We start from the raw sequence: 21,259 nt of genomic DNA on the forward strand, positions 1-21,259 counted from the left end.
CTGCAGGCCTGGTCTTTGCCAGATAATGAATATTTTAAAAAATATTTCCTTAAACCATTTTGTCTCTCTTTTATAAGGACAGCGAAAAGTGTAAAGAGTCGTACAGTCAGAAACCCTGGGAACTGAGAGTTGAACTTTGCCATGAAAACAGTCCACTAAAAAAATGCTTTGAGTCAATTGATAAAAATTAGGTTTTACTTGGTGAAGCCCTTCAAATTTTTGTTTTGTTTAGGCCAATTATGTTTTCCACGAGTTTTCTTGCTAAGCTTTAAATCATGCACCTAAGAAAAACAACTCTATTTTTCATTTCAGCTAACCTGGCTTCCATAAAAAATTTATAGGGACTAAGAAAAAGGTCTGTAAAGTGCAGAGTGCTAGTGAATTTAGAAAGAAGCACAGATGAGAGACAGGCTGATATACCGTCTGGAACTTGGTTCAGCTCATTCGCAAGAAATGTTTTCATATAAAAGCTTTCTGTTTTGTCTTCTTCACACATATATTTGATCTAATCTGTTGGCTCTCCTAGTCTACGATACCAATTTTATTCTTCCTTTTCTCACTTACTCAGCCTACTCCAGGCTACATCTGTGACCTCCCTAGTCCTTCTGCTCCCTTCCACCCCACCTCTTCCCCTGCAATAAAAATACCAGCCCCTTGAAGTCTCATTCTTCTTTTTCCTGAGGAAAAACTCCCAACTCAGTTCACCAAACCACTGCTCTTCTTTTTTCAAATCCCACCCAACTCACATCCTTCGTATTGCCTATCTGCATTGAGCTAATAAGCGGCAAAACCAGCACAAGGGACCATCTGAGTTATCTTCTCTGCCTAAACATATTTCCATTGAGCTAAGCTTTCTTTCCTGCATGTGAATCTGCTCTTGCTCAGCAGTCATGCCTCTCACTCAGTAGCCTTGCAAACAAAGTTATTTCATTTGGAAACAGCCAGGCCCACTGAACCCTTACAAACTGCTTTAAGAAACGTGTTTTTAGCATGTGCCAGGTAACATTGTAGGCAGCCGGTAGAAAATGGACTGAACATTCATAGAAGGGATATAAATAGAATAAAATAATAAAGATCCTTTTTTCATCAGAATAGTCTTAATGACTGAGAAAATTCAGAATTCATATATTTTACAGTCTAAACTGTTGCTAAAAATGTTTTTCAAACATTTACCACAAGGTGCCAGCAGTTCTTTAATGCTTTTTTATTTTCAATTCCTGCTGTATACACTCAAAGCAGGGGTAGAATGAGGCAAAGACTTCAGACAGGGAAGCCATAAGGGGCATTAATGCCAGGATCAGAGAGCATTCATCGAGAACAAGATCCCAGTCACATACTAGCACCTTCAAAAACAAATAAAAAGAAAAAAATGAAGGTCAGATTTAGTAATTTGTACAGAGGCATAAAGCGTGCCAGTTTGTGATGGTTTGGAGTTTGTTTGTACTTTTGAAACCAGACCAACTATACTAGTCCAACCTATAGTGAGGATACTCAGCTACCAATGTCTGTTTTGTCTAGATCTTATCCCCTACAAAAATGAGAGAGAGAAAGTAAATACCTCATACAATATAGCAGCACAGATTATAATCCCTCCTAATACTGGGAGACTTACACAGTACTGCTGTAAGCCACTTATTGGGGATCTTACTTAGAATGAGAAAACGAGGTGTTCTGTGCAAAGCCATCTACCATTTGTAAATGCCTTAATAATAAAATACCAGTTAGGACTTATTGCAGGCAAGTGGAATTGCACTGCAATTAATGTTAGCTGGACAGTGTTGATCCTAGTACTCACTACTATTAAACAACCATGTTGGTGAAGATTTACCAATATTTAAGTATCAAAAACAGACTTTCAACAGTGAAATCAGAATAATTCAGTACTAAAACAGCAGAACTTAAAAGAGGCTGCCTTCCCAGTCTGTTTTATTACATTTTCAATCATATAGCTATAACATGAAAGGTTATTATGAAAATTACCTGAAAGTGCGCATACATGTTATATACACTCCATTAAGTCTTAATATTTTATACATATGCAGCTCTTTCCACGCAGAAAGGGTCACAAAGCAATTTACAAACAATATATGCAGAACTAACTTGAGACATTTAATGCAATATGGTCTCCCTTCATGGAGATACATGACTAAACATCCCCAATGAGTAATATGGCTAGCAGCCATAACAGCCTCAGGCTGTGAGCTGGTCTGCTCTCATAAGCTAAACAGGGTTGGTCTTGGCCAAATGCATTTGGGAGCCCTCCAAGGAAATCCCAGGGTGCTTCAGGAAGCAGAGCTGGTGATTCAGTAGGTGGCACACTTCCCCTGGAGTCAGCACTGAACCAACCACTCCGAGGCAAACCTTGGTAGGTGCAACACAATTAACCAAATGGGATTTCAGGCAGGATCCCTCAGCTGAGACTGGTCATTTGTCACACTGTCATGATTTATTAGTGATGCTATGGATTCTGCGATTAAAAACAAAGAAGTCGTTGCTGCTGAGCAGTCCTCTCTCTGCAGAGCTCCTTTAGTTTGGAGAAGTTGAAGGAATTTATTTCTAGCTTTTTCAGTTGCAAAAGTTTTGTTTCAAATGGGAACCATCTGTAAGTGCTGCTGAGCTTTTCGGTCCTCCCCAATACCAAGCGATTTTTTTACCTCCTGCCCACATTTTTAAACATAGTGCTTACACAGTTAGGCGTGTGTATCCTTTCCTTTGCATTGGTAGGTCCCATCTGAAGTACCACATCCACTTTTAGGTACTGTTCCTAGCTAAAAGTGGGCCAGCCAGAGAGAACCCTTTGGACAGCTAGAGAAACACCTTGAAGTCTAGAAGAGGACTAAGGACAGACTGAGCAAGCTGGTTAGTCTACAGAAGACAAGACAGAGGGTGGCTGTAATACATTTTCAAATACACAAGAGGCTGCTGAAGACAGAAAGAAGTAGTAGTATCTTTCTCCCTATCTATATTGAGTAGAACCAAAACTAAAAGGAACTTAAATGTGCATCAAGGAGGGTTCCAATTAGACCAAAAGAAAAACTTCTCTCAAAGTGAATACAGTTAAGCACAGCAATAGGATGTGGGCTCTGCATTTCTGGAGGTTGTCAAAAACACATTAGAGATATTTCTGTCAGAAATGATGTAGATGTTACTTAATCCTACTTTGGGCAGAGGATTGGATGAACATTTGAAGTCCCCTCCAGCCATATAGCTCAATGATTCCATAATTTTTATGAAAGCAAAAGATTTATAGCTCTGGCATTACCGATTTCTTCCTATTTATATTAAGTTTAAAATAATAATAATTCCACCCACCCACCCACCCCCAAAAAAAAAAAGCCTAAAACACATCACATTTGATAGCCTTAAAAAATTGTGCCATGATTTTAGGGGGATGGCAGCAAAAATCATGCGTTCTTAAAAATTTTATGCAAAATTAATCTTGTGATCCTGCTCTTCTTTTATATAGATATAACCAGAGCTTTGCACTGTTCTTGCCTTGAAAAGTCACAGAGAAGAGCCAGTTTCACATCTGAGTCAACAAGCAATGCCATGAACGATGAAGAATCTACTAACGCTTGGAGAAGTGTCAGTTCATTTTTTAATTAAAGAAGAAAAGGGGGGAAATAGGGGAAAAGGGAGAAAGGAAGACATTCCCTGAAGCATAAGTACGACCTCAACAAACACACCAACTTTTCCTGGAGGCTTCCTCATCAGTTGGGTACCCATTTAGCTCCTGAGTTCAGGGCAGTTTGGGTCTCCCCCCCAGAGCAAAAGTTACAGTGCTGGTATTAACTGAAAACCCTTTTAGCTGATGGGGCCTCTTGCACCCTGCATTAAAAAAGCTAAGGATGAACATAGTCCCAGAGAATATATTGCTAAAGCCCAGCTTATACACCCTTGAAATTTCCCTTCCTTTCCCTGTTTTTTTTCCTCTTTTGAACAAAGGCAAAAAAGTACAAAGCTACTCAGTAATTTGGATGATCTGGGGAAAGAGATTTTTGCCAAGTTATTTTTTGAAGAAGGCCATGTGGGTAGATCATCGTGACACTGGAGAGAGATGAAGAGGCAGCATATAAATATAAGAAGAAGAAAGGTTTAACACAGCCCGAGCAGTACTGGCATGTGGCCCTGAGAAAAAACATGCTTTTGGGTCAGGATGCGGAGTACAGGGGTCTGGGGCTGCAGAGGGGAAGACATCCTTGGTCCTTTGATTGCTCCCCATGCTCACAAGAAAAGGACCTCATTTCCTGCAGTAAATACATATACTTCAAAATATTCCCGATCCCTTCAATAATTCCTTTTCTAATTCGGAACTACAATACAGCCCGTCAGGTTTTGCTTGGCAACCTGTGTCAAAGCAGAAGAAAACCCTGAACGTCAGTAAATTAAATTTCTTATAAACCTTAAAATGCATTTTTCCTACAATTTAGGAAAACAGTTTCAAAATGTAGATAGGACGACATGTATCTGCTAACTGCCTTTGTTAGTTTGCAGGCACATAATCAGATTTGTTAGAAAAATAGCCTCACAGGAGAAGGCATAGTTTATTCTTCAATGAATGGCTCTTAACTGAGATTTACAGTACAGACAGATTACAAGCTTTACTTTCTCCACAGAAAGAAACAAAGAATGGAGCCCTTCTAAACAAAATATTCAAACAATTCAAGAGCCTAAAGAAAGAAAAGTCTCTCCTCTTCTTGGCTAGACAGTTTTGATACCTTAATGACTGTAACATTTTAACAGCTGTGGGAAAACTGACATTAAAAATATACCCAGCCCAGAAACATGGTCTGTGTACAACATCTTTGAGCTCTTATGTTTTATTAGCAATTTGGATTCATTACTGTTTTAAGGAGGAAGGAAGGGAGGTAGATGTTCCTGAGAGCTGTTTCTCTAAATGTATTAACCAGAGATTTCCAAGCACGATTTAGTATAACACAACCCAATCCTCAAAAACTAGCTAACGGGTGAGATGTCACCATTTATCCCTTCATTGAAATTCATGCTCCGACACAAGAGGTCAAAGCAGGTATTTGAGCGATCTTCCTTATGAAAATGAGATAACCTCCTTTCATCCCAAAGCCTGCTCTGATCTTGCTCCCCCCTCCCTTCCAGCCCGATGCTAGGCGGCAGCTCACGGTTACCACACTGTCACCTTCCTTTTGAATTATGATGCTCTGAAAGAGCGCTGGAGTATTTAATAGCCTGAGATCACAGGCTCTCCTGACACAATACTTAACCAGGTTCTGCCTTTCTTTCAGTGTGCTCATTATTTGCACATGGTCTATGACATCCAGGGAGAATATGTTATCACACAAGTTCTCTTTTCTCCTGCTGTTTGCTCTTCCATTGTATTTATCTCCCTTACCTGACAGGTTCTTGACTGTGCTGTCAATTTTGTCAAAAAAAAGGCATTAGCGCAGATTTGGGAGGCCCTGTTTGCTAATCTTTTAGGAATCCTAAGGTGCCCTTTAGGATTTAAAACAAACACTGAAGCCTGAAAATGACTTATGTTCTGAAGCTCAACACCCACCTCCTGATTATCCCATTAGAAATCCCTCGAAGTCTGTGTTCAGACTTCATCAGTCTCAACTAGTCAGACCTCAGGGTGGAGGAATGGACATGATGAGTGTTCAGAAATATTGCACAGGGAGACATTGAGAGAATGTCTTGTGGTAAGAGAGTTTTAGGGGAGTAGTTCTGCTTAATTACAGCCATATTGAAGCTGTGCTTTTGGGAGGGATATAAATAAGGTAGTTAACAAGCTGAGACACAAAATGCACTTCTTTTGCCCTTATAGACTCTGCCATCCCAATTTTGTTACACTTAAAAGGGTTTGTTGTTTTATTTTTAATACCTAGCTTCCTCTCCCAGCTCCCTCCCTTGTTAGGATAGGACTAAAGAGCAAAATGAGATTTTATTATCTGAATATATTATAAATTCATTTTTTCCCTAGGAGGAAGGCCAGCAACTACTTTTTTAAGTAAGCCATACAGCTGCCTAACACAGAAAAATCCTCTCCTTTTAATAACAATTTATATCCAGACCATGGGTATTATATCCTCTTGCGGTGATCAGAGAGCCCTTCAGGGAAGACCACAGCTCTGGATCAAGCAGCGTTGGTGATGCCCTGAGTGGGACAGTCCTAAAAACACCACATGGGCTTAGGAGATAGTCCACAGCCAGAGGAACATCCTCCCAGTGCAGCGACCCATGTATCAGTTAGCAAACTCAGTTACTTTTCCAGAACATAAATGACAGCTCCAGTGTCAATGATAGTTTAGGTTGTTACATTCAGCCTCTTTCAGAATTATTTCGCAGTCTCACTGCATGCAGTGTTAATTTTCTAACGTATGCTAGATGCTTAAATACGTGAAATTATGATCTCTTTATATCAGGGGGAAGTTCTGCTCCTAAAGTAGTCAATAAAACAGCTCTTCCTACATTCATCCACATTATCTTCTTTTTGTGTGCATGCCCACATTCCCTCAACTGAACACATTTTTGTAAATGAGAAATGGTTGCTCCTCTGGCTTCAGCAACTACCCCCAAATCAGGCAAAGGATATAAGATCTGACATATGGACTGTTATTTTAAATCTTCCACCTCAGCTTCAAATCAGCAGGAAAGAGTGCTTCACAGCAACCTTCCCCATGAACCTCCATCATGCACCTGACTAGCATCTGCTTCAGTACCCTACAGAGCAAAGAAACAGATGACTTCAATAGGGCATCAAATTTGCAGCCCCTCGCAAAAGCCTTTCTCACTGCTATCAGCCCAGCCAAGTGGCATTACAAAGTCTGTTTCCCCTCCTTTGATACTAAAAAGTTTTCTCCTTCACTAATAGCTAGAGAGACCTTAAGTATCATGCTCAAATTGCCCTAATCTCACTCTGCTCTCACCTTTTAAAATCACCGTTAGTGGCTGGCCCCTGGCAACACAACAGCATTTTAACTCAAACTTCCATGCAATAAATAGCTCAGATTTCCTTTAAAAGGAACACATACAACAGACTAGGGGTGCACAGAAGTTTTATGCATCTAGCAGTTTTTACATATTCCACTGTTATTCATTTAAGGCTGACCAAGTGGTCCTCAGGGGATGGCATGCACAAGCATAACATTATAAGTGTTAATAGGAAACGGATCTGAACAAAGAACCGCATTTCCCCATTATATTGTGTTTCTGCTTTAGTACATCATGTTAGTTTCCTTCACAGCTGGCTGGTTTGCCTGTTGTTTCAGGGGCAACTATCATTTGCTCATAACTTTCCTTTTTTCAGTGTATTTTATATGCACGTATAGGCATGTGGGATTCTTGCTTTGGTTTTAATATAAATGGCTTATCTTACAACGTGCTTTGGAAAGCTCGTAACATAAAATGGGTAGCAATTCAAAAATGACAACAGAAAAATATGACCTGTGCTGCCATGCTAGAAATAGAGTCCAGTCAGCATAAAATATGATGAGAAATATAAATCAATTAGTTGGCTATTAATATAAACAAAATAACCAGAAAGGTGCCAGGCAAATTCTTGCCTTTTTTTAAACCCAAACTCACTTCAGTAATATTCTGTTGTTTATGAGCCCTTGAAGTAATTTCCTCCCTTTCAACATGTATGCAATTTGTCCTGCAGAAGAGCTTTACCCTTCTAGTGGTGGTGGGAAAAATCCTCAAATAAGCAGAAAGAATACCAGAACACGCACCTTGGGAACCGCCTTGTAGAAAGCCAGACTGAATCTCCTGCGGACATATTTTTAAAGACACCAAGGCAGTCAGGTAAGCACGCATGCCCCTGGTGCTCCTGTGGTTTTGTGGACAGTCACTTGTGCAGGCACTGACGGAGTCCCTGCATGGGAACGCCACTGCCTGCTCCTTCTGCAAAAGCAAATGGGGCAGCATGCCTAAATTGCTTGCACATGTATGAAATGGCTAACACAGATGTACGAGACCAGCTATATACTGACAAATAAATGACTATGCTTCCACACTTCAATATATGATGTCTCAGTTGAAACAAGCACTATTTTTTTAAACTCCAGTGTTCTTCTACTTGTTGGGTTTTCAAGAAATAGGTACCACCCTTTCCCACTGCACTCTGCAATGAAGTTACACCCAGAGCATGACGTGACTGCAATTACTTTCTCCCAAACATACACCATGTCAATGTGCAACTTGGAAAAGAGAAAGGTCTTCCTTATTCTCCGAGATTTGCTAACAAAATAACACCACATTTGTAGCACCACATTTTCATAGGAGAAAGATTTATTTCAGCTTCCAGAAAAGTTCCACCAGTGACAAAAACTCCCAAGCTCTTCAAAGCAACATTCAGTCCCTCATCTCTGTTTCAGCTTCTTTAATACTCCGTGAAGTCCAAGGTGTATTACTTTCCCCCACGTTCTTTGCTTTTAAAGATCTATTTCCTAAATGAGGCATGACTCCTTTCAGGATGACAGCTTGTAAAAATCACTTTAGGGTACATTTTCCCTTTTAAGGAAGCAGCTTAGCCACTCCTTTATCCCCAGAATATGTACATCCCATCCCTGCGGGCAACAGTTCTATCAGCAGTGTTTCCCATTCCTCACATCTGCTTCTGAGAGAAATCCCAGCCACATCAATCAGCCTCATATATGCATAGACTAGGCAAAACCATTTGTTGTGCTTTCAGAGCACAGTATCAGGAAAGATACTAAGTTATCAGAAAAGATATTAAGCTAGGAAGAAAGCATTTCATCCACATTGTCCACTAGACACCACGGAGTCTACCTCTGATCTCTAAAGAACGCACGCCAATATTAATAACAGTGTGGGTAAGGGATGGTTAAAAATATTTTACTAAATTTGGGGAGAGGTAGGAACCTTTGAAAAACTAGAACTTTTGTTGTTTCTCATTTTCGCAGAAAAGTTTGCTTTCCACAAGAACATCCTGATTTATTTCCCCAGCCCAGCAGAAAATTGACACTGCAGTACTGTTGGGTGTTGAATGAGAAGCCAGATATTCCCCACTGAAATTTTTGACCTTATTTTATACCTGAGAAAAATAAGTCAAAAATTATTTTTTCATAGAAACAGACCCCATGGTTACACCACTCTGCTGAGACAGCCTGGTTGATACCACAGCTCAGATCCAGCTCAGGAAACTACACTCTCTGGCATAAGTTCTCCTAAAATTTCTAATAGTTATTACTTGAGTACCTATTACCTATCATGTATGCTAGTTTGCAGCATTAGTGATGCTAATAGTGATCCTATTACAGGGTTTGCAGCACCAAATTGCTCATATTTCAACGTCAAAGGGATCTTAAATTAAGCATGCAAAGCTCAGCTGCAGTTCGAAAAGTGTTTTGGAACCTGAAGTATGTAATAGAAGTGCATAGAAAGTACAGTAGAAATTTGCACTCAAATCAGCCAAAATAATATTCTTTTTCTTTTAATATCAACAATCCATTACACTAGCAACTACTCTTTAGATCCAATGGTTTGACTATGGATTTTTTTTTTTAAATACATTTATTTTTAAAAGAGCTGACATGAAGCTTGCTTAATTACTGGTGGCATGATTCTAGAGTTCACTATGATTTTAGTGAACTATAGAATGGAGAAAGAAGTGTTTTATGGACCTTTCTAAGTCCCTGTAACCTGACAGAGCAACTACTGATCTGCCTGCTACGAAAGACATTCAAGCTGTTGTGTTCATTTTCAGCAGCTCAAGGCACTTCATTTCACGAAGAATAAGTAGCCAAGGAGCAAGAGGTTAGTGGAAAGAGGTGGCAGTCAATATTCTTCCTCTTTTCCATTATGTAGTCAGCTAAAGGACCAGGTAAGATAATTAAGGAGATGATATGGTATGCAATGCATTGCTTAATTTTCTGGCGGTTAAACCTGGACTATATGGGTGATGAGTTAAGCCCAGGACTACAGCCCGAGTGACTTCAGCCCATCCATAACTGCAAACTGTACGATAATCTCACTGAAGCCACACAATCTTCAATTTACCTATAAAAACAATCTTCAGAGCAGAAAATTTAAAGGACACTGGCAAATCAGTTAGGAAAGAATACTTTCAGAAAATGCACGAGTCTTTGGCAAGCTATTTATCACTACAGTTAATTTATTGTACTTTTTGGATGAGCTATACCATATGGTCCATCATAAGAAAATAAGTTAGGCACCAACTTTTTAAGAAACAAAAAACCCAAGGGATCAAATTCAGAGATGCTTAACTTTCTGTGTAAGGCCTATTGACTAAAGTCACTGGTGAGACTTTTAGAAAGGACATAATTGCAAAGTTTGACTAATAAGATTTGGTAGCTTCACGTCCTAGGCATTATAGAATCAAAATCCTGTCTGAAAGTCCTCTGAACTTCATACATTACTCAGATTCAGCATTACAAATTCTCAGAAAGATTCTCACCTTACAGGATTTAACATGAGCTAACTGAGCATAAAATTTCATTTATACATTTTCAACAGGCCTCAGTACCTGCTTTAAAATTCTGCCCAGAGCCTTGGTAACTGCTGCCAGGCACTTTGCAGTGTAACAATGACATTTTAGGAGAAGAGCTGTACGGAACAAATGCAATTACAAAAACCCCATGTCATAGTGAATTTTCAGATCTGAGTTTTCTATGACTTCTATGTTTTTAAGGCAAAAGGACCTCAACAAATCTCAAATATGAATTTTGCAAACTTAAGAGATGAGGTCTAGATTTTATTGTGATGATGTGCCTGTGTCTCTACAGTGACAGTTATCTCTATTTTTATGATTGCCAAAAGCACCAATATCCAAGCCTACTTTCCATACAAGCATGTCTGTAGTTCCCCAAACCAGTACCTGCTTTCCACTCCCTAACACATTGCCTCTTTTTACCCATACCCCTCAGAAAGAAGCAATACCTTTACATGATGCCCAGGGACAAACCACGCATATTACTTTTTTTCAAAAGGATCTCCTGTGACAATCCTAATCACAACAATAAAGTACATAAACACTGCCACATGTAAGTATGTATCCTAGTTATTCCCAGTGAGTTCCGTCTGTTTTGTGTCAGACGCTGCTTATGTTACAGGGTCTTTAGGATAGGGGCTGTCTATATCATGTGTCTTCTACAAGACTAAGCACTCATGGTGTTCAGTACATTAGTATTATTTATACTTAAAATTTGGTTACTACAACTGCCCTGTTTTAAGAGACAGTAAGCACACACACACAAGCACACTTTGACCTAAGTCTACTCAGAAATTTAATGACTATTTTGTGAATATATGCATACCCTGAAGAAAAACACAGGCATACTGCAATTTAATTTAATTTGTTCTTTACTATCTCTCCCTAAAGTTGATTTTCCCATACTTGCGGCTGCTATCTGTGCCCCTTTTACCTCCAGTTGCAAGACAGCTGTCAGCTTCTTCCCCAAACCCAGAATCAAGGCTTGATATGGCCTTAACATTACCTCTTGTTTTAATCAGCTTGGAGCCTGAGAAACCCGGCCTAAGTCCTCCTGGGAGCACTATGAGCTGCTTGTGGGCCAGTGGGCTAGACCTCATCTAGCCGTCTATCTGATACCGTCTTCTACATTTCTGTGTGAATCAGTGCAGACGTGCTCTTTTTGGTGCATGCCAGAGTCCTCCAGCACAGCTGTGAGATCTGAATGATCTTTTATAAAGAAGATATAGAGTGGGTAAAAAAGAAAAGATACACGAAAAGATACACATGCACGCACACGCACTTAGTGCAGAGCGAAAAGCTATCAGGGACCAGGCATGACAAGGGGCACATTTGATAAGCATTTCCAAAAGCGTTATGTATAGAAATAGGCAGCCACTGTTATCCATGGCTGCAAAATGTTCTGATACAGTCTTTGAAATTGGGCTTACTTTTGGACTCCTAGTACATGAGATAATCAATATATCTCAGCACAGGGAAGCATGCGGTTGGACAACTGCCTACAGAGATGGTGGCAAGCCAGAAGATTGGCGTCACGTTGTATTATTTCATTAGCAGTAACTACTGGCAGTGCTCAAGCCGCACATGACACGGTCCTGTCCACCTACCTTATTTTGTGCCTATTCATTCAAGAGGTGATAGGTGCAGAGTGAACAATGTCAGCAGTAGCTGATTTAAAAGCATGAGAGAGTCATAAGCCAGGCTATTATACCTGCTCAGTAAACAGCCCGGAAATTATAACTAGCAGTTGATCATTCTGCTCAATCAGTGTTCAGCGTGCGCAAACAAAGAGATTTACAAACATAATAAAGCAATAAAAACATCTCCCAGAATATTTCAGTGAATGAGCATGTGACTGCGCTAACAGCTATGCCAGCATATATCCAACCAGCCGGTTTAAGATGGCTGATTGGTTCCGCTATATTACACAGGAGACTGGCCAGCTAGAATTTTGCAAAATGAATTATTCAAGCAAAAACTCAGAGCCTCAAACGACAACAAACTATCCCACCATCACCATAACATGAGGCAGACGCACAGTCCAAACCAGACCTCCAGATGCTAAGGGTAAAATAGTAGGAGGTATGAACTGAGGCTCTATTTTAGATCATTTATGTATTAATCTGGCAAGCTGTATTTGAAGATCAGTGTTGCGCTGATCCTTCATACTAGTCATTTATTCTGCAGGGTATGGAAAAAAGCCTGAGCTGCCAAACAGGTTGCGCTGCAACGATGGGGAATCCTTATAAAGAAAGAGACATTGAATATATGTCAGTACACAAAACACAAACATGAGCTTCACATGCAGTGATAGCTGAAAAGCCATGTCATAAAATGACAGTAAAGAAATAGCTCAGACATGGCAAAGAACTTGATTTTAAAAGTAAATATTTCAAGGTAAAAAGCTACACTGATGCCAGACTTGGATTCTTTTGGGATCGGGACTGATCCAAGTAGTTCTCACGATAGTCTTGGATTAAGTCTCTACTGCACTGACTGTAGCTCACAGAGTATGCCGAGTCAGTTTGACGCTATCTAGTCAGGCTCTGTAAGCCACACAGTCGTGACAGTAAAGAGGTTAGTGTGGACTACTCGCTCGACCCCCCCATGCAGCACAGCCTGCAGAGATGACAGCAGCTCAGCCAGCCTCTTGAAAGTAACATGAACCACAGAATGGATGTTCCCAGCCCACAGATAACAGTCATAGTTGGACAACAGCTGCAGATAGTGGAAAAGCAAATCTTGCAGTCATCACAATTCATAGCCTAGCAAGTCTAGTTAATTAGCCCAGATCTGATGGCCAACTAAGTCCTAACAGTTATCAGCCTCAAGGAAATCACAGCATATGAAATTATGATTTCATCATGTTTCATTAGGTACTGCATTGCTGTGCAAGATCACATTTTTGGCTTAGTGGCCTCCCAGGAAAACCCAACTGCTCAGTGTTAACAATTCAGTCAGCAGCACTCTACCCTCTGAGTCAAAACTGGCTGAGTGTCAATTGACTACAAGTCAAATCCTTGTCTTGGTATTAGGAGCTCTTTGGCAGGGCTCTGCAAGATTACATTTGAAGTCCACACCACTTAGAGTGGCAATTATGCTCTCCCACCATCATTTTTCATAAGACTAATGATTAGCGCTTTATTCTCAATGTTAAGTACCAGTTCAGATAACTTTTTCTCTTCACAGAATCCTTCTGTAGATAAATTAGGTACAATATTCCCCTTAATCCCAGATTTTAAACTGTTGATGTTGACCGGCCTACCATCTGCTGTGCCACAGAGTAGTCACACAAGGTTTGCTCTATATAATACTAAATAATTGAAAGGACTGAAGGTGAGGGGTGTGGAACAAAATAAGTTCTGCACATCAGATGGAGCAGACAGCCAAAATTTACACATGAAGCCTCCCACTGCTCTCTCGTGTTTGAATACCAGAGTGGCAGACTGCTTTTCTGCAAGGCTCCTTTGCTATTAAGCTAAGCTTACCTTGACCCAAACCCAGGGCAGAGTGCTGGGAAAAAGGAGAAATACCATTCCTTTCAGCCTCATGCTCCAGGCCAGATGCTCAACCATCAACAAAACATCAACTTTTACCTGTGCGGTTGAAAAAAGGAATAGGCAAAGTAGCAGGGCCAGCTACACGGCTGTCCTGGAGTGCAAAAGGAAGAAGTCTGACTCACAATAAAAGCAAAGAATAAAACCTAGATGGGAACCATGCCATAATTCACCCTAAAATACATCTTTGTCAGAAGTATAAATCTCCTACTCCTGTAAGAGTTCAATGCACAGCCCCACTTGTATTAATATCACATGTGTAATTGATTGGGTCAAACCTCCACCTGCTGCACACGCACTAATACGTACAGGCTCCCTAATTCCCCATTTCAATGCAAGCACAGATGGAGCCCCGTAGGCAGGGTTGAGGTAACTGCATATGTAAATTACTTGTGCATTTTCACAGACATTTCTTCTGTATGCAGTCGCAAACTTCTTTGATTTTTAACTCAACCCAACAATGAGAATTTTTCAGGAATTCAGTAAAATATCCCGTCAAAGATGTTCTTTCTTAAATAAAAATGCCTTTGTCTCCACAGCTTATTTTTTGGATACTGAACAGCGTTTGCTGTCTAAGTTGCATAACTTTCTAAATAAGCATGTTTTCTTCAGGTCATAAATAATGTGAAGGGACATGATGGCTCAAAGCCTTATAAATGCATGCGTCTGTAAGAGGAGCAGAAGAAGGAAGTATTTTTTTTCTTATGATAAATTAAATGAATTGGAATCACAGACTAAAGCACAGTAATAGAAAAGGGATGTGTAAAGATGTCAACTAAATGCAAAACTCAAATCCTTATTCTCTTCTGGATTCAAATAAAATATTCCTTCTCTCTATAACTCCATAGCTGTGATTATCTGATTAGCATGATCTACAGTGACTGAATGAAGAAAACAGGTACAAGAAAACTCTGCTCTGAAACAGTAACCTGAACATTTGAGTAAAATCATTGTGAAGTAAAATAAAAGATTGCAGTCACCTTCCAATTAGACTTTCTAAATGAGAAGAAGAAATGCTTTCAGATAAGCATCAAACAGGATTATAACAGAAGATCAAAAATACGTCACGTGGGAGTTTAAAAAACAACTGGTAAAAGGGCAATTAAGCCATATAAAGATGTCTTACCTAGATAAGCAGGCATGTCACTAAAGGCTCACTATATAAACATCAAGACCAACCGTACAAAAATAGGGTTAAACGATTGCATGCCTTTATTTTAGAATGCTTTGGTTTATAGAATCCCACCCCCGGTCTGGTTTCGTCTTATTTCATTTGACCAGTAAAAAAGCTGGCCTTTTTCCTTACTTTTTTTTACAGATTCCACATCTGTAGGTATAGCTCATCTTTTTTGCAAAGTTGTTGATTGATTTTCTAAGCACATAAATAATTTTGCTCTTTTTTCCTAGTTTAGAGTAGTAGCAGAAATACATTACAAAATTAATGGAGAAAAAAAACCCAACAAAACAAAATCAAAGTTCAATGGGATATGAATGAATAATCTTGGAAACAGAAATGAGATACATAAAACAGTCAGCAGGCTACTTCTTTTTTTTTTCACTTGCAGAAAGACAATTTTTACAGGTTAAATTGGCCGGTGGGTGGGTTTCCTACTGTTCCCTGAATTCAGTAGAAGTAGTCTCAAAAGTGAAATAAAAAAAATCATAAAATGAAATAGAAGTGCTGTGGAATTAATGCAAAATGTGTTTCTTCATTCACAAACTTTTACTGCCTATGTAATTTCATGCAAAACAAAATTAATAGTATATTTTGTTTCTCTAATAATGAAGTAAAGTAATAAACAACAAAAAATTTTTAATAGCTTCTTCATATACAGAGTGCCAATTATTTCCTTTTCTCGTTTTTACTGTTAAAAATGAAAAAATAAAGTTTCAATACTTGGTGCTTTCAGAACACTGTGTGCTACTCACCACTGAATGTGATTTGATGCAGATACTAATGAGCATGTTTCATTCAGGTCCAAACTTGGACAGTTTCATACAAGCTTAACATTACTCAAGGAAGTATCATAACTGAAGTTAGTGAATAAAGCAAAACAATATCAATACAAGTGCACAACAAGTACCACAACCTTTACCATCCTGCTAAGTATCAGTGCAAGTAATGGAAAAATTGGAGTCTCTCAAGATACTTGCTTGGCACATGTGGAAACATATTTACTAAAAAATAAACTCATTTAACTTGCACACGACATACTGCCCCTCTTTCTTAGGCTTTGCATGTAACGCATGGCAGATGAGTTTGCATTGTGGCAGACTTCCCTGGCTGGCCTTAAAAGATATCAGGGATCCAGGCACAAGGTGGAAAGTGGGCCCTAACATATACAAATAGAGATGAAAAACCATTTAATTGCAAATCCTAACTGGAAAGAAAAGTTAACTGAATGTGGTTTACTTTGGCACAAATGGTTAATGTTAATGGACAGACACTTTCAAACCTAGAGGCGTGGCAACTGTCTGGGCCTCTTCAAGCACAGTAAGTGTGATGTAGCCACTATACCTCCTACAAGACTGGCTTGGCTGACATCCTTTGGTATCACTACTGATTAGATCTTCTTTATGCATGTCCTCCAAACCACCATCCTTCTTCCAACTGCTATTAGCCAAAGGCCTTGCCCTGCTAAAATAACACTGCTCCAGACCTAGATGGACTGCTTAAGACCTAACAGGAGACAGATTTCAACGCCTGACTAAAGGATCTCAAGTAAATGGAAGGTGAATAAAAACCTCAAAAGACCACATCATTCTCAGCTACTTTTATTGTAAAAGCACACTGAAACCATGTCTTCTTCAAGCTTTAGCTGTTAGATTTCTGCTGGCTCTTTAACAAACAAGAGCCTTCACCAGGAAGCAATAGCACATACTAACCCTCTTTTCTTTGGAAAGCGTAACATAATTCCCTATCTGTAGGATCTTCAATGTTCCCAGGAGCAACAAGAAAGCAGGCTTGATCCTGCCTTGCTTCAACAAGGCAGCTATTTCAAAAGACTATAAAACCCGCCCTCCAATCTGCATGGTCTACTTGGATGCAACAGCAGCTGGACAGCCAGAGGAGCCTGTGGCAGGGAAGTCTCCTTCCACGTCCTTGCTGAGCCGGTAGAGGAGATGGATTGCAAAACCACACAAAAGAAAAACAAGAGTTGGGTCCTCTCAAGCGAACAATTCTTTGTTTGTTTAAGTGCCCCCAACTTGGTGCCCTGACTCCTTCCCGACAGAGTTTTCCAACAGAAACAATATCCCTCTGACAGGCAGAAGACTGTTTCCTTACCCATTTCAGCAGCACGCAGGCTGCTTGCTCAGCTTGCACCATGACTTCCACTCTATTATCTCTACTTTCCTGTTGTTTAGGGAAACATGCAACAAATGCAAGGCTAGATCTGCACGGACTACAGCCCTGATTTCCTTGAGTGAACTGACAATGGTTAACCTGAGGGAAAGCACACAAAGTGAGGGCCTTCACAGTTTTACAAAAACGTATCCGACCACCTCAAAGTCCAGCTACGCACTTCAGACAACACTTGTGATACAAGAGAGCACTAGGTTCACATTGCCATTTGAGGAGAGTCCTTCAAAGAGGGAACATTCTCCCTCTGGCGCACGTGGGACATGGTGGGGCACAGCTCCTCCAGCCGTTGCCGTCTCTGCGTTCAAGGGGGAGACGAGGCAAGAGCATCTTGCCTGTCCCTGCTTTTAAGGTAGCGATTGCGCCTGGCTCTCAGGAGGACTGCACAAGGTCTGGGAAGGCTCCTTATACCTCCCTCGCCACCATGCAACCTTGTAAGGCCGGGTGGAGGCCAGCCCTTAGCTGAGGATTAGCGGTGCTTAAAAATAGAAGCTGAGACGTGCAAACAGACTGAGTTAGAACTACTAAATTCCAGGGTGAAAAGAAAGTGTCAGCTGGCAATGCTGGAGCTTCACTGTATGGGCAAGAAAGGTGTTGGAATGTCAATCCAAGCACCATCTCCTGTCATGCATGTAAACGAACAGTCCTGGGAGCTTGGGATGTACTACTAAGTGGCACTAGAGTCTGCCATGTATCATGCTGCTGCATTACAGAATAAGAAGGTGCTCAGCAAAATTAGGGATGCCCTAATAATCCTCCATGACGGCATACATTTAAATATCATTTTGACACAGACAAAGATGAAAACCATCAGAAAAAGCTCATGCAGCTGCACCATGGGACCATAGCTGCACCACAGCTTTGAATACTACCTAGATATTAATTGTTAGTAATATCTACAGGTATATAAAAGTGCGGGATGCTTCTAAGGCAAATAATCAGCCTAATTTTTACCCTATACTAACATAACCCCATTGGCTTCAGAGAAGTTCCACCAGGCGCACACCAGTATGTTTATTATTACTTATATTATGGTGGTGTCTAGAGGTCACAAACCATGAAGACATGAAAGAAGTATTCCCAGCTCCTGACCTAAACCAAGAGAGAGAACATCTGGCTTTCTGACCCTACCCTCAGGATTCAATAACCAAGAAGCCAGAGATCAAACTGGGAGCAGTACCAGAAGCTAAAAATACTTAAAAAGTAAATAATCTGTTTACTCAGTATGGATAGTTATTTGGCTTCTTCTGAGGTTTTAGAAACAAGTGTACTGTGTCAATACACCGTTTGAGATTTTTTGTTTGAATTTAAAATATTCTGTGATAGTAAAGTTCACTTTGTTTCAAAATGAAAATAAACATTCCCCAGGACAGCAAAAATGCAATGGGAAGTTGGTATCCTGGTCTGAGTTTTGCTCTTATTAAAAATATATTTTTTATTTGGATACTTGTAGAAAATGAACATGAAAAAATAGTATTCCAACAAGCAACAGCACAGGTAAATTTCTTAAGTAATGCTATTCTCTTTTCCAATCTTAGTGGCCAAGCTAATAAAAAGCACTTATATTTAGGCTTCTATCTTATAATTGAATGCAAAATTTCAGTTCTACCTTATTAAATATGGCAACAGATACACTTTGGTATGTTATCTAGACAACTAGAGGGGAAGTACTCTTCGATTTGACAATTTGCTACATCTTGTTCTCTGCAAGCAACTTGATCTAATAGTCTGGTTACTTGCAATTTATGGAGAAGACTTAGCCCTTGTGTGCTATCCTTTGAATGAAAACAAGACATGCTTTCTCCACAATCCACATTTCTGGCATCGTCCTGGAGAGATAGCAACATCAAGAAATATTGTGAGGATGGCAGCTGATGAAGAACTGTCCACGGATTATAGCTGCATTTCAAGAGATGTTGTTTTCTTCATCTACACGTCTGGGTTCTTGCACAGGTGAGGGGTCTTGCAGTAAGTCTAGGAAAACTCCTGCCTTGCAGTAAGCCAGCAACACCAAACCAGGAAACAGGCAATGGCTGATCTAAACTTTGTGATCTCAGAATGCAAGAAAAAATGAGATCTGTTGTGAACAGTATACCCTCAGGTGAACTGAGGTCCAAGGCTTTCTGAGACCGAATGCAGCTTAGCCCATAAACAAGAAAAGGAAAAAAAAGACAACACAAATGGCTATTAAGCACTGAAACGTATCTGCAGCAGGAGGGAGACTTTTTGTTAAATCTACCAGTTCATATTACCTTGGGCTGAAATCACACCACACTGCAAGGTCAGGGGTGGCCAGTAGTTTAACAGATGACCTTAAAAGGGGCTATGTATTTTAAGAAATGGCAATGACGATCCAACAGGTGCCAATAATTCTTTCTCCTTCACTGAGAGATTTTCCAAGGATCTCACTGACCAGTTTAAATTGCCTCACTGGTATTTGTACATGGGAAGTATAAGCTCATACACTAGAGTCTCAGGGCTGAGCAACACCCTTCCACCTCAACTTGTCTTAAAAAATAATCACCTTCTGATGAAGAATGGCTTTCTAAGACCTGTGAGTAGTTACTTAAGACATGACTGGATATAAAGACTTGTAAATAAACCTCCCCAACAGGTACTCAAAGGAGCCCTGTGTTGACAGAGGGTCCTTCTTACAAACGAGTCGCAAAACATTTTTGAGCATTAAGGACATGGTTGATGCCAGTATTACAAAAATCCTAAACTCCTTCTCAGTCTTTACCCACCAAATTCACAAAGCCTTGTCTGGGTAGGGGTCTTCTAAGTAACCCTGCGTAGTGTTTCAGTCCTGGGAAAGATGGTGTATAAATATCTTTATTATGTAACTGCTCCTTCAAATCTGTACAGCTCTCAAAAAGATATGAAGGGTAATTAGCTCATCTCTGTGTCCAGCTAATCTCTTGGGAGAAATCCTAAGCGGTACAAAGCACAAGAGACCGTCTCCAGCATTTTCAACTTGAGAGCACTAAATTCACATCTGATTAAAGTGCCTGATTGTTCCATTAGGAGATAATTATTGTCAGGCTGCTGAACAAGGTGTTTGTTTCCATTATTGTTATACCTGGGAAACTCCTGAATTGAATTAAAAGTTTCAGGTTCAGAAAAGCCCTTTGTAAACCAAATAGTAAAGTAAAATTTCAGCTTGACCTATAAAAAATAAAATTAAATAAAAAATGCAAGTCAGTAAATGCATTATTCTGTTGTGCCAAACTGTATGTTAGCATTAGTAACAGCTTCTCACTTTCTGGAGTTTTAATTATGACTCAAGGGACTGGGGAAAAGAGAGGGCGGGAGAGAATGTAACCTTTAACAGCCTCACTGGTTGCTGTCCCTACCTTTACTGCTGTTGAACTAAAAATCTCCACAGGCTAGAATTCCTTACATTGCAAATAAAATAGTTTTTCCCTGGTTTTTATCAGCCCAGGTCCCACAAGGAACTGACAGCCGGTTTATGTCAATGAACAAGAGTTATTGTTTTCAGATATTCCGTGTTCCCCCCCGCAAAAATTGGTGAGGAACTGAAAGCAAATGTTACTAATAACAAACAGAAGGCCCCAAGGTTGGGGGTTCTACTAAAACAGCATTTGGGGGCATAACATATGGTACAAATAGGTTTGTGGAAGATGCTATTCCACTGTACTTCTTTATTGAAGTCATTCATCTGTCATTGACGCTAGACCTACCACCATGAATCTGAAGTGATGTGACCAGACTGTCTAAACCTCCAATAATTCTTGCAGTAAACCATCTAGGAAGGGAAGGAGCTGCGGATTTGGAGGCTGAATCTCAAGGAGAAGATAATACCACACTTTCTCTCTGCCATGATACAGTAATTCACAAAAGGTCCGCAAGAAGATGGGAAAATTCACTTGGGCC

General features: G+C 40.0%; 1 protein-coding gene across 2 annotated transcripts in view; it reads right to left on the minus strand.

Annotated features, from left to right (window-relative positions):
* Positions 1-21,259, minus strand: part of CREB5 (cAMP responsive element binding protein 5) — a 258,710-nt gene that overhangs the window by 110,460 nt on the left and 126,991 nt on the right. The window lies entirely within an intron of this gene.

Source organism: Aptenodytes patagonicus, chromosome 2 (assembly GCF_965638725.1).
Source record: "Aptenodytes patagonicus chromosome 2, bAptPat1.pri.cur, whole genome shotgun sequence".
NCBI lineage: Eukaryota > Metazoa > Chordata > Aves > Sphenisciformes > Spheniscidae > Aptenodytes > Aptenodytes patagonicus.